General features: G+C 39.0%; 1 long non-coding RNA gene across 1 annotated transcript in view; it reads right to left on the bottom strand.

The window, feature by feature from the left end:
• The window catches only part of LOC123372351, a 32996-nt gene extending 20204 nt beyond the window's left edge, over window positions 1-12792 (bottom strand). Inside the window, exon 1 of the long non-coding RNA XR_006580232.1 lies at window positions 12691-12792. This is a non-coding gene — a long non-coding RNA (uncharacterized LOC123372351). The remainder of the gene's footprint in view (window positions 1-12690) is intronic.
• Window positions 12793-14861: the final 2069 nt, after the last annotated feature.

The raw sequence follows: 14861 nt of genomic DNA, 5'->3' as shown, positions 1-14861 counted from the left end.
GTCCAGAGGAAATAGGCAGGCTCAAGGAATTAAATTGTGAATGTAACACTACTTGAATCATTCCATTTCAGCACTCTTTTATAACACTCATTTTCATGTCAAGGAGTTTGAAAGAATTTAATCAATGTGAATTTCTGCTCCTACGTTAAGGAGTCATTCAGGCTGTGCACTCAGCATGTGAGGAGTGTGCAAATTGTTAATGCAGTGCTTGCAAAGATACTATGCAAAACAGAAAGCAAGAATTGGTTGTGAAAAACACTTTTCTCCAAGATGGTTCTTGGTGAATGTACCCATTCACTGGGACTTCTTTAAGAAGTCTATTTTCACAACTAATCTCTATTAAAGGTTTGGTAGCTGTAGTCTTATCAGTTACCATTGTTTTTAACCACTTTTAAAATATCTCCTGGCTTCCTTTAATTTATGTAAATCTTGGATAGCGGCTTGATTATAGCAAGTTTCAAAATATCAAAACAAAATGTTAAGACACTAGCCAATTTCAAAAAAAAGTCACAAAGACAAAACCTAATATTCTCAAAGGGCCAGCTTCTCATTTACACTTAGGCCTCTTTTTACCTTCTGGCAGGATAAAGGGGCCTTAAAATACATGTAAATTTAGCCCCCTTTGCGCTGCCAGAGCACTGTAAAGGAGCCTTAGCATAAATAAAAATCAAGCTCTCAAAAACTGCCTGGCTTTTGATTAAACAAATCTCTCTATATATACACTTCTCATTCACTGCAGTTAGCAATGTATTATGAAGCACTCCCTTTCCAGCTTTAACAAAAACAAAAAAACCAACAACTTAAATATCCTGCTTTAGAAGAAAGTAAAACTTTAATGTACAAAGCTCTGTACCTAGAACTAAGTGTTGTAACTCCTGCTAAATGCTATCAAAGGTAGCTGTTCAAGGCAGCTCCATATTTGAGTATGTGTAGATACAGTAAATGAATGTAAATATGCATAATTTGTCTGAATCAGTGTTAATTCAGGATTTCTCTGGTTGCAGTTGTAGATGTACAAAGTGATGCCTGGTTTTCTCTTGCAGATATCCCTTACAGTAATTTCCTTAGGAAGTGAGCTCACACTCTCACATGGAAGGCCTTTTACAAAATGGTAGTGATCCAGTTACTGCCAACTACAGAACACAGGACTAAACTACCTGCTTATTTATTTATTTTAACCACCAAATTATTTCCTTTAACCATTTATCAGCTAATGAGTCCTTTTTAAACTTGGCTCCTAAATAATGTACACAGTATTGTTTTACTAACAGCCTCCAATTAATGGACACGATAAAGATGTAGGAATGTAAAATCACTAAAGAGTGGCTTTTGGCTTCTTTTATTCAGGCTCAAATGGTTTGTGGTGCTGCTGTTACCAGTGATGAAAGACATAAAGCAGACTAAAACCACATATATTTTCAATACCAAATTCTGACATGGTATGTGTATGGATGCACACTTATAAAAGAGAATAAGTGCTTGTGCAGGAGTTGTCAAGTTGGAAAAAGCTACTGTTCACCCAGTAGACAGTGCAACTCTCTCCTTGCACCTCAGAAAACCTGTGGAAAGTCATGACCATTGATGTTGGACAAATGAGAGTTCATAAGCTGAAAACAGGCATGGCCTAATTACTATGAATGTGTAAAGACCAGAATAAATATCTCCAGGCTTACAGATAGGTTGGCTCTATCAGAATGTTAGGAACCATAAAGATAATAATTGGAGATATACCAATCTCCTAGAACTGGAAGGGACCTCGAAAGGTCGAGTCCAGCCCCCTGCCTTCACTAGCAGGACCAATTTTTGCCCCAGATTCCTAAGTGGGCTCCTCAAGGATTGAACTCACAACCCCGGGTTTAGCAGGCCAATGCTCAAACCACTGGAGCTAAGACAGAAAACATTATAATGCCACTATATACATTCATGGTACACCTATACATCAAATATTGCATGCCATTCCAGTCACCTACCTCAAAAAAGGATATTTTACCTCTATTTGGCACTAGTGCAACCGCTACTGGAATACTGTGTCCAGTTCTGGTGTCCACAATTCAAGAAGGGTGTTGATAACTTGAAGAGGGTCCAAAGAAGAGTCACAAAAATTATTAAAGGATTAGAAAACAACCTTATAGTGATAGAATCAAAGAACTTAATCTATTTATTTTAACAAAAAGAAAGTTAAGGGATAATTGGATTATAGTCACACGGGGAACAAATATTTGATAATGAGCTCTTCAGTCTAGCCTAGAAAGTGAAAACATAATCCAATGGCTGGAAATTGAAGCTAGAAAAATTCAGGTGGGAAATAAGGCATAAATGTTTAGGAATGAGTGGAATTAACCAATGGAACAATTTACCAAGGGTCATGGTGAATTCTCCATCACTGAAAAAAATTTTAAAATCAAGTTTGGAGTCTTTTCTAAAAGATCTGCTCTAGGAATTATGTTGGGGAAATTCTATGGCCTGTGTTATACAGGAGGTCAGACTAGATCAGGGGTAGGCAACCTATGGCATGGGTGCCGAAGGTGGCAAGTGAGCTGATTTTCAGTGGCACTCACACTGCCTGGGTTCTGGCCACTGGTCCAGGGGGCTCTGCATTTTAAATTTAATTTTAAGTGAAGCTTCTTAAACATTTTAAAAACCTTATTTACTTTACTTATAACAATAGTTTAGTTATATATTATAGATTTATAGAAAGAGACCTTCTAAAAACGTTAAAATGTATTACTGGCACGCAAAACCTTAAATTAGAGTGAATAAATGAAGATTCGGCACACCACTTCTGAAAGGTTGCTGACCCCTGGACTAGATGATCACAATTGTTCCTTCTGACCTTGGAATCTTAAGAGCTAGGAGACGGGGACCAACATAATGGCCGCCTTCTGTCTTATAGCAGAGCAGACACCAGGAGATGCCAGCTGGGAAATGCTGGCCTGCTGTGAAGCCTGAAGTCTAATTAAGGATAAGATGCCAGTTCGGGGAGAAGCTGGTAAAGGCCCCACAGCGTGATAATCAACAACTTGGCTCTGTGACGTTTTGACTATTGTGCAGATGAGTAAAGGGTTTTGTCACCTCCTGCCCTGTAACCTTGGGTGCCTTTATGCTGTGCAACATTGGTTCAGAGTCCACCAGAATAATTGTGTCTTGTTGGGTGACATGAAGAGTCCTTCTGGTCCTGAGTCTTCCCAGATCCTCCCTCCCCAAGTTCTTAACTATCAGACACTTGGACTTTTCCCCTCTGGTTCATCACCCCCAAAGTCATGGAACCAGCCCAGACATCAGCTTACTCCACACAGTTTGGACAACAGAGACCTACTTGGCGTAAAAATAAACAAAAAGTTTAATAGGAAAATCATAATTTCAAAGATGAAATAGTCAGGGAAAGCAAACATATACAAGTGACACAGAAAATAAAAACAAAGATGCAACTTCAGGCTTCACAATTTCAATTTAGATAAAATCCCCTTTCTAATACAAGTTACCTAATGCTTCTGAACAGTTTCCCTAGCTTAGGGGGGATCCAACATATCACAGACAGCACCTGCCAAGTGACTGTCCCTCAGTTTCTGGATGAAGACATCAGTTTCAAGCTTCATTCTTAAAAAGGGCTTTTTCTTCCCCTTCCACCCAGCATGGTGACTCATGGTTATTCAGGGTGGGGAAGTTCTAATCAGATGTTTCAAAGACTTCTTAATAACTCTAATAGACCAGCATTTGTCTTTTCCTGGGTTGTACGATGCTAGGTGCTTGGAACAAGTTTTATTTGGTTGCCTCTCTGCCAGAATGCATCACAAATTATGAGCACAATTTTCTGTATACACAAATAAATAAATTCGTAACCACTGTCTGTATACATAGCTCATAATGATCATTAAGGTTAGAACATTACAAGATTTCATATAAGACTATAACATATTTTATAGCACAACAACATATACAATCAGTTGATTCAACTGCTTATTCTTTAGGGCTCAGACCCCCTATTCTCCCCTTGGGGAGTTTGGACCCTGATTGTCACAGTCTCCAGAGAGGAGAGCTGACAACTTCTGCTTAGGAAGGACTCAGTTCCAAGGAGCAGAGCTGGGGAGACTCCTGGGTAAGGAGAAAGTGTGGAACTGACTAATACAGCCTCATTCCAAAGAGAAGAGCCTGGGATTCCTGTTTAGGGAAGGACTAAAGTGGTAACCCCAAGAAGGAACCAGGAGGGGTTCCCTGGTCAGAGGCTGTTTTCAAGAGCAGGAAAGAAAAACAAGTCTTCTGAAGGAAGAAGTCAGAGACAGCTAGTTGGACTAAGCAAGCCCAAGGTGACAAACATTCACTGTAGTATTAGAGTGAGCATCTACTTGTGCTTATGGCTGCCATTAATAAATGGGACTGTAAACAGAAAACTGCTAATACACCACACAGTTACTCACTAACCACTTAAATTTATAACACAACCCTTTCCCCAACACCTAGCTGAGATTAAGAAATGCAAGTCTCGTGAATGTCTTTTTGTGCTGTAATTGTTTCATTTATGTTATTCAAGTTTCTTCTTTATATCAGAAGCTTCTTTCGTGAGCCTCTATAAAACCTATTATTATTTTTAAAGTTCTGTTTATTAAGATTTTTTTTCCAAAGAATGCACTACAATGAGGAACTCACTGGTAGAACAACAGCATTTCAGTTTGAAACTGCCAATGCATTTAATGCCTACCGCCTATATTTAATTAAACTAGGCAGTGAGCACAACACAGAATGCAACTTCTGTTTTTGAAGATGGTCCAGTGTGCATTCCACATGGGACTGTGTGTGTGGTCTTTTCATGGTCAGAAAACAATGTTCTTCTCATGTCCTATGTTTTCTATAATAATCTGCAAGCTGGCTGTGTACCCATCCAAATGCAGAACACAAGTCATTTGTTTGCCGATTACAGTGAAACTCAGTGTGCAGCATTGTGTATTATATATGCTATACTCTTAAGATAGTAATATATTGTAACAGAATAATTGCAAATACTCTGCAATTTTGCTTCTAATGTGCACCTGTCAACATCACTAGATAATGCTGCCAGAGGTTTTATTCTGATTTAGAGAAAATGTAGCATTTGTAACTTTCCACAGTTTTAATATTTGATATAATTATTATGGTTTTGATAAATCAAAATAGCTTACTTATTAACTCTCTCTCTCTGTTTTAAATTTTGCACAAAATAAGCATAGGAAAGCTAAGAAGGATTTTCTGTGCTACTGAAGGGGAGGAAACACAGCATAAATGGAAAAGAAGAATTGAAAGAGAACTGTTCATCAGCAAGTCACAGTCACCAGCCGAATATTCCTTCATTTGAATCCAGATGTCATAAATCAGCCAGAATTTGCAAATGATCAGAACTAGAGGATTCAGGAACGGGAATGTTCAAGACACAGATAGACTGAGACTGTAAAGGAAACTGAGGAAGCTCTTACGAAGCTGGGAACTGGAATAATCTTAATGATTTGGTTTCAAGGAACTGAGATAATTTTTTTGTTGAGACCCAAAGACTGGATCTTTTGGAACTCTGTTTTTCAGTCATGAGAATTTATGGCGTCTTCAAAAGAGCGGACATATTTTAAGGTAAAATATCTTGATCTGAAACTCTGACTTTAACTGGCTATTTAAAAATTATTTTCCCCAGGTATTTCTTGTGAAATTTGATTTTATTCAGAAAGGGTACATGTGAACTGCCACAAAATCTTAAACTCACAAACTGACAACAGTGGGTCACTTAACAATACTACTAGGAGGAAGCATGCTCTTGTGCTCAGACCATACACTGTGTTAGTACAGCTGGACTTGAGTTTTTCCCCATGCAGGGGTAAGGATCCCTCAGTACCTAGATCAAGATGACTAGGACTTCAGCACCCTTCCATCATATTTTTGATAAGCTGGCTAAGAAGATGTGAAAGACACCTCTTACTTCTCCTCTTTTGCCCCAGATTGCATAGAAAAAGTACATCTTATCTCCCACTCCCCACATGACAGGTGGGTGGTAGATGCAGGTCTGACCAATGGAAAGACCTGTTAAACTCCAGATATAGCAGTGCCTTGAGAGCTCTGCATTGCCAGGTTTACTTACTTTCCGTAAAAAGTGATGTCCCCTAACTCATCAGGGAAAACTGCTCCTTGTCATTAGAGAGGAGATTTTTCAAGTACCTAGATACATGCTAGGAACAGAGTAACACAAGGCCACAATCCATCAAACAACAAAGGACCATAATCCATTCAAATTCAGTGTAATGATTTTTTTTGTGTGTGAATAAAAAACTGACAAGAGAAATACAGAATGTAGATAGTATATTATATAAATGGGGTGGGAGGGGGGCAGATCCTCACACTTCAATGAAGTTATGCTGATTTAAAAAGAATATTGAGCCAGATCCTCAGAGGGTGTAAAAGTTTAAAGTTCACCATGAGGCATTACTTAGGGTATGTCTACACTTGAGTTGGAGGTGTAATTTCTAGGTAGATGTATGCTCAGTAGCTTTGATTGAGCTAGCAGGCTAAAAATAGCAGTGTAGCTGCCATAGTATGGGCAGTGGGATGAGATAGGCACCGCAAGTACAATCCCGACCGGGACCCTACATACTTACTCAGGTGGCTAGCCCTTCCCGCTGCCATCACTATACTTCTATTTTTAGTGCATTACCTCGATCAAAACTTGTGAGTTTATGTCTTTACACAACCAGCTCAAATGTAGACATACCCTTAGACACACACCTGAGGGGACGTGCCACTTTGAGGATCTTTATATTCCAAAATTTACATACCTCAAAACTCAGGCAATTCTAAGTTCTTATCGTTAATATTTCAATCATCGCTTGTCCACAAAGCACATGGGGGAATTTTCTATTAGTTTCTTTTGGCTTTATATGTTTATTACATATGCAAATAATTAGGCCATGGTTCTATAATTGATCGTACATGGGTGGACTGCTGCTCTCACGTGGGTCATGGTGTAGGATTGGGACCCAGAGAAGGGACTGTCTATTTATCAGCATTTATACAGTCCCCAGCACAATGGGGACCCAAACCTCTTTTGGGGCTATCTGGTGCTACCTAAATATAATAATGGACATATACTTAGACAGCATGAAAGGAGTGCATGACAACTCAGTAAAAGATACATACCCTGACCCTAACTGTTTACAACAGGATTTTCCAAAGAGCTCAAGTAGCAGCCTAACCCTGGTCAGTGGAACCACTGAGTTCAATGAGAGCAGAGTCAAGCCAACACTGTGTGCTTTTGAAAATACCACCCCACCAGTAAATGGCCTTGCCTACACACAAAGTTGCACTGGTCTAACTAAATTAGTTTAAAAACTGATTTTGGTCAAACTGGTATCAAACCCCAGATATGGGCATTTGTCCTCCACTGATAACTGTTCCTGAGCATTAGAACCTTTATTTTTAAAAAGTTGTCTTTTTGAGTTATCTGAATGAAAAACAACAAAAAAATTAATATCTGGGGAACAATTCTAGTTTTTCTTTTTTCACTATCCAAGAATTCAGGCAGCCAAAATTTATTTTTTAATCAATTTTTAAAAGATGTCATGTTGGAGTTGATAAGACAAAGAAATTCTAGCCCAAAGGGTAATTCATAAATGAGAATAAATTAAAAAAAAAATCCCAATTCCTGAAAAAACAAGATTTGTCTGAAATTGCATACTCATTTATAATCCACATGCTGAGGTAGGGTCAGTTCACAGCTCTGAGATCTGCAGCTCTGTCCTCCCTACCTACCTCAGCCCCATAGAAAACCCCATAGGAACAGGATCTGTGTGGTGGATGGGGAGATAAAGGTAGGTTTGTAGGATGTCCCATGGAGGTTCTCAGACTGAAGCTGTATTCTTTGTTTATGGGCCTTTTAAGTGAAGTCCTGGAGGCATGTCTAGCATGGGGAGACCTTGGTAGCACAGCTCCATTGAAGTCATATTGCAGGTGAGGATAGGGAGGCACTAGTGTGTCAGAACCCTCATGGAAGCACAGAGCCTTTGTATGAATATCTCTGGATGCCTGTGGATCCCTTTGGATCCAGCGGGTTTGTGGGCTGGATCCATAAAGTATTCCATTAAGGAGGTGGGGGGAGCTCCACAAGGGTATTTTCCTTTCCCTTAGCTCCCACCCATGGGTTTTACAACAAAAGGGGCGATTCGATCTACAATTCCTTAACAGTCTGATGATAAAGGTCAATATATGCAAAAGCCTCTTATCTGTACAAAGTCTTGAGAAAGAAAACAGGAAATCATGGAAACGTTTCTTGTCTCCTTAATCCTAGTCAGAAGTTTAAAATTTCTGGGATAACATTGTTAGCCATTACAAAGTGTGAATTTTGTATTATATTTAGGGTGACCAGATGTCCCATTTTTAAAGGGACAGTCCTGGTTTTTGGGGCTTTTTCTTATATAGGCGCCTATTACTCCCCATCCTCCGTCCCGTTTTTTCACAGTTGCTATTTGGTCACCCTAATTATATTAGAGATAGCAAGTTCCCATTGTGCTATGGTTTCAAGAGAACAGACCATAGCAAGGGCAGTTTAGTTTACTCCAGGGACATGAATTCCATATGTTTATTTTGATTCGAGTTTTCTTTTTAAAAAGCAAATTGAGAACTATAAATGAAAAATTAAAATTGTATGGAGTTAAAATGCTATTGTTAAAAACTCTCCTACATCCTATGGGCCAGATCTGCCCACAGAATGTAGAAATGTTGTTTTGTGTTGTAGCCAATGGAGTTATACATATTTATATTGGCTGAGGATCCGGCATAGTATTTTCCCCTACCTCCCAATATGTAGGTACACTCATACACATTTCTCTCCTCTTGCCAAGTATAACTTGGTATTAAGATCTTGTTCCTATCTATGCTCATAAGAAAGCATCACATTTTTATATATTTCAACATTTTAAAAACACTTAAAAAAACTGTTCAAGGAACACTTTTCTCTGAGTCTCTTTCCTAACTCCTCTACTGCAGTCTAACTAAAAAAAATCTAAGATGGACATCAGGATTATAGATGGTAAAGAAGGATTGTCCTAGCCAGCCACTTCCCATTCTACTAAAATGGAAAGCGTTATGTCTGGGGCCACCCTGGTTTTATTGACCTTGAAACCACTACAGGGACAGAAAGTGACTCTGAAGCTCTGAGCATAAATCTTCTTTGTTGTGTGTGTGTGTTAGAATGTCATCTTTTGGGATAATCATCCAAATGTGGTACCTAGGAGATGTGGCTGATTCAATCTTTGTGCTCTGGGGTGGTCAGCCTGCAATTTAAAGATTCACTGGCCTCATGCAGATAGCCACAAATTGAACAGCAACCATAATTACAAGAGGCTGTTCCACTAATCCATGGTTAACAAATGTTAGTTAAAAGATAAATAAGCCTTATGCAAGCACTTCCTGGAGCTATATGAGTCTTGTGGTTTCATTTGCTTTGACTTCACTCTTCTTTAGAGGGGAGCAAAAAAAAAAAAAATGAGAAAGTTTTTGTACCGTACCGTCATTTCATTACAATGATTAGAAATCACAGGAAAAAATTACAAAACTAATGATTTTGTTTGTATTTAAAATGGAAAAATAAACTAGTTCACGTCCAGGCTGAGCTTCAGCTAAAAGCTGCGTTATTAGCTTTGTTGTCTATCTTGTTTCTAATCTCCAGTTGTTTATAATGGGCAACAGGATGGTCTTGGGACATCTTAACAGCAAGCGTACAAAACAAACCTCAAAAGGACTGGTTTGCCTTTGTAGACAAGAGATAGAAACACACTGTAAATATGGTTTTTTTTCCCTTTCATCACATTTATTCTCGGGCTCGCTCTTCACAAGGAGTTTATTGTCTTAAATGACCTACATTAAGAGAATTTTCCCAGTTACAGTTTGCTTCATTCTGCTGAAAGTGACAAACTGCCTCAAACTTCAGTGCAGAGATGCACCATAGAGCTCGAGATTAAACATTAACACAGAAAGGCACGCATTGCCATGCCGCATCAGACTAGCGGCCCATTGAATACTGTATTTTGTCTCTGACATTGGCTACCACTAGATGCTTCAGAGGAAGGTGTAAGAAAACTCCTAGTGTAACCTACTTACAAGGGAAGTTTCTTCCTAACCTCCATTCAGCTAGGGGTTGGTTGTTTTCAGTTCTGAAGAATCAGGCTTTATTCGTTTACTTTTTTTATCCTATCTAATGTAATGGTGGATGTTCTCATTATCCATATAAATGTCTAGTTCTTTCTTGAATCCTACTAAGCTCTTGGCCTCACACACAATTGGGATTCTGCCATATCAAAACATTGCTTATATCACCAGGGAGCTTTGCAGTTATGCAGGAGGGATGGGGAAGCAGGCAGCTGTGCCCCCTAAAAAGGATCTGAACACAAATAAAGGGATGCAATTGATTGAAACTAGTCACTTGCTTAAACCTCCTTGCTTAAACTTATAAACATTTAAAAACTTGGAGTAAACAGCATATGATAGAATAGACTGAGTACAGTTAGTTGTATGTTATTCCTTATCCCTAACTCAGAGAACTCCTTCATTTCATTTAAGACTAGCACCAACATATACAGTACACTAACATCCAGTCACTACACACTATTTCTAGAAATGGATGAACTTCAAAAGGTTTGTTTTGGATAAACCCCAAAAAGTTTGGATTCTAATAATCTGAATACTTCTTTCCTTTTCTTAACCCATTCACTTATTTCTTCCCTTCCTTTGACATCAAATTCCTTACACAAGCCACTCATCCTTACCATCCAATCCTGCAACTTCCATGGATAAATTTGTTTTCTCTCTCTTGGCTTCCCTTGCCCTGATACCTTTACTTATTTCATTCCCATTACAGCAGCTCAGGCTCTGTGCAAATACTGTGCACCGTGGAGACTTTCTTGGTCAGCGGAATGACATGAATTCTGAGGCACCTCTGATTGCCGAAATCACAGAATGTGCTAGAAATATGAATGCAGATGCTGACTCTAAGCTCAACAGCTGTGCTATCCATTATATCATAACAAGTAAATGGAAGGGCAGCCTGACAGGGGAGAGGATGACCAGGAGTGTTTGTAAAAGAAGAGAGCTCTAGGGCTCTGCTGGGAAGAGGAAGATTCTCTTCTGGGATGGAGAAAGGCAGTTGGGGGAAAAGATGCATTATGAGGTTTATGGGGGAACAGGATTTGAGGAAACCTTAAAAGGTTCTTAAATGGGGCTCGGTAAACAGTAGTATTATTTTACATGTATATAGTGCATTCCCTTAGAGGCTCTTAAAACGCTTTACAGTCAGCAAGTATCATAATTCCCCAGTGAGGAAGTAGAATATTACTATTCCCAATTAACGATGAAGAAAGTAAGGCACAGAGATGGTAAGGGATTGATTTCAGAAGTGCTGAGCACGACAGCTGCCTTATTCACTAATGCTCCAGTGCTGGTCTATTTGCTGTACAGTAGTACTCATGTTAAAAGCAGACCACATGCCAGGGCATCTCAATGAAGCAAAAAGTCCATATTCTGGGTGACTATATCCCCTGAACTATGAAAATGGGCAAGAGGGGGAGAAGATAAAAGTTAAAAACACAAACATTGCTGAAGTTCCCTCTAATCATGTTTAGGCTTAAATCCACTTTTCAGTGAAGACAATGGGACTCTTGCCAGTGGCTTCAATAGAAGCAGAATGTCCCAGGTTGAGACATTAAAGGTATGATGGGAATCTTTTCTCTGGATCAAACCCTAGACCAATTTCAGCCTTAGATGTTTATCTTACAGTGCAACTTAAAAAAAACCAAACACAACTCTGCCACTAACCTTTGCAAGACTACTGCCTACATGGGGTAACAAACTCATATCAGACTATTAGAACTCCACACAGAGTTATACATTCACTAAAGATAATACCATGCTTAAAGATAATATGGATATTTGAGGGGCCTTCCCATTCAGTGTAGACCATTTATTTACTTTCAGAAAGCAGAATGAAAAAGTTTTGAAAAATTGACTGGGACATCCGCTTACAGTTTCATGTGCAGCTGTACAACTCGAGATCAAAATGTATACCAAAACACACACTGATCAAATCCAAACAATGAACCATAGCAGCTGTTGATAAAAAGGACTAAAACATTGTTATGAATAACTGATCATCAGCAACTTCTCTCTAACTTTCTCAGGTTATCTGCCTGGCTGCTACTGAATGTACTAGGTAGAACACACCTGCTGGGCTGCTAAAAGTACCAGGTACCTTCTTCCATTCCCTTGATTTCAATGGTATGTTAATTGTTGAGGGCCAGTACAGCTGGTGTGGTATAGAATCAGCAATTGTGCTGTAGTCTTTTAGTTTTCTATTTTAAATTGGCCTTAAAATATAGTGAAACTATTCTGAGTAAAGAGAAAAAAAATCTGGAAGAACAAGATGAGAACTTTGACCATGGATAAACGGTGGCTTACTGAATAAGGATTTTAAATTAAACTGTCACTAGAACATGTTTCTGCTATTGATGGCTATTATGTTAATCTAAGACATCCTATGTACAGTAAGAAGCTGTGACTCAGCTCCAATACAATTGCACTTCTGATTTAACCCTCCCAAGAGGAATTTAATATGTAAGCATTCACATTGTATAAGTATTAAGGGCTAGATTTAAAAAAACAAACAAACCTCCAACCAAGTCTCCCATTTCATACCTGCAATTGACTGCAGACACAGGTGATGGCATCTGAGTCTCCAACTGCTTGCACTTGCAAATCAAGTTGTAAGACCTCCAACTGCCATTATTTACATCTACAATTAATTGTGCCAGGTGTAAAATTGAGGGCACTAAAAGGGTAAGGCAATTCAAAACAAGCCCTAGAAGTTCTTCTCATTGTTAAGCCAATATTACAGCAAGACTGGAGCTGGATAATCTTTTACATTTATACCATAGTTTTAAAAAACTTGTTTAGGCTCAAGAGGTACATATTGGGTCATTTGGGGCATTATGTAGAATTAATTACCCCAAGCCCCTTGAACATTTTCAGGGTTGACTGTTCCCACAGGGAGAATCAGGGGCCTAGTGAAGGGGCTGGCTGCTTATTTAGGCTTTTTCAAAGTATTTTAGGTTTAGTGTGTCAGGGGCATGACTAAACCAGCAGGGACAGATTAAACCACTCAGGCATCACCTTTTGATTGCTGTGTACACAGACACCTGAGAATCCCACTCCTCCCTGATTAAAAAAAAATCTAAACACTGTGTGGTAAACAGAGCTAGAGTGACTCTGCTGTTCAGAGTGAAATAGAGAGAGCAAGACATTTTTCAAGAGAGTTTGAATTAGTGTTAGATTGGAATGGGAGCATCAAAAGAACTGAACACCCCAGCTCCAGGTGAGGTGAATGGGACTTCTGAGTGCTTAGCATCTCCGAAAATCAGGTGTTTCAACTTCTGCTCCCAAAAATTATGGCACACAAAAAGCTGTAGCCATTTCCTAATTTGACTGAAAATCTGTATTAAACATAAGCATTTCCTCATTATAGCAAGATTGCTATTGGGTGCTGTTCTTCCAACATGTTGGGACTGGGGAGAAGGGTGTGTGTATATAGATAATATAAAAGAGAGAGAGAGAGAGAGAGAAAGAATATGAGAAGTAGCTTATTGAAACCAAATCATAATGCAACTTCCAGGATACATCTAGAACCCATACCCACTCATAAAAGACAATAAGGAGGAGGGGTGCAACGTGCATCAGAACTGGAGAGAAGACATCAGGACCCACCTGATGAATTTTCTTAACAGCATTACAGATGTATAGTTTCTAAGTGATCTTCCTATGGTGCTTTTTGGTGGGGTACTTTGGAAGTCTCCCCTTCCTACTGAAAAGACTGCAAAGGGGGTGAAAAGTGTGCCAAAGACTTCAGGGAGATGTTACTTCCTGTTTTCTATTTCCCTAAAGAAACTGAATAGAGGATGAGATGAAAGGGACCTATTTATAGTATCTGCATTCCATCATTAAGACTATGTAGGAAACATAGGCCAAAAGGCTCCAGGCAACCATTTTGTATCATCTGGGTTACCTGTAGTCTCTTAATCCCACAGAACAGACTGTGTCAGGCAGGTGATAAGGGTAAAATGTACTGTAACCTCACCCTCCTGCCCTGACAGACACTTTCAAAGTGTCTCAAGTTTGGTGGCATAATAACATACTACTATGGATCATTTTGCCATAAGGGACCATTATGGTCATGTAGTCTGACTTCCTGAATTACATAGATTGAGAGTCTTGCCCAGTAATTTCTTATGAATTTTACCTGATTTTTATTCAGGTTATATTTGCTGAATATAGCTGGGATTTTAAAACTGATTTTCCTTTTGGAAGGATGTCTGGTTAAGCACTCTAGGTAATTAGAATTTGAGTGAATTCATGGGCAAACCAGTTTCAAATAGGGAACGCTGTCATCTTGCACATCTGTGTTTGTTTGTTTTTATGCTCCAGCCTTTAGTGAAAACAAGGTGATACCATCTGCAGTCACTATATCAAGTGTGGCTACCTTGGAAATTAAAGAGCAATTTGCAAAACAAATACCTCCATTTGCTTCTGTACAGTAGTTTGAACCTAAATGAATGTGACATCGTGTCTTGCAGCTGGGTGCCTCAAGTGCCATTAGGAAAGTTCCATGGGAGAGAGGCTTAGCTGGCTTTGTGCATGCATTTCCTAGATGCAAGCAAGGCTAGAAAATGATACTCTTCTTATGTAAGATGAGTAATTGAAAGGAAACTAGAGCTTCTCAATAGGTATGTATTGAGTTAGGCAAACTATTTGCCATTTATATTTATTGTTCTGCAGTTTCTCATAGCAGGTCTGTGAGACTTTGCACTAGTAAA

The sequence above is a fragment of the Mauremys mutica genome, chromosome 6, assembly GCF_020497125.1.
Source record: "Mauremys mutica isolate MM-2020 ecotype Southern chromosome 6, ASM2049712v1, whole genome shotgun sequence".
NCBI lineage: Eukaryota > Metazoa > Chordata > Testudines > Geoemydidae > Mauremys > Mauremys mutica.
The sequence above is the reverse complement of the archived record's forward strand: the minus strand, read 5'-3'. Positions and strand labels throughout refer to the sequence as shown.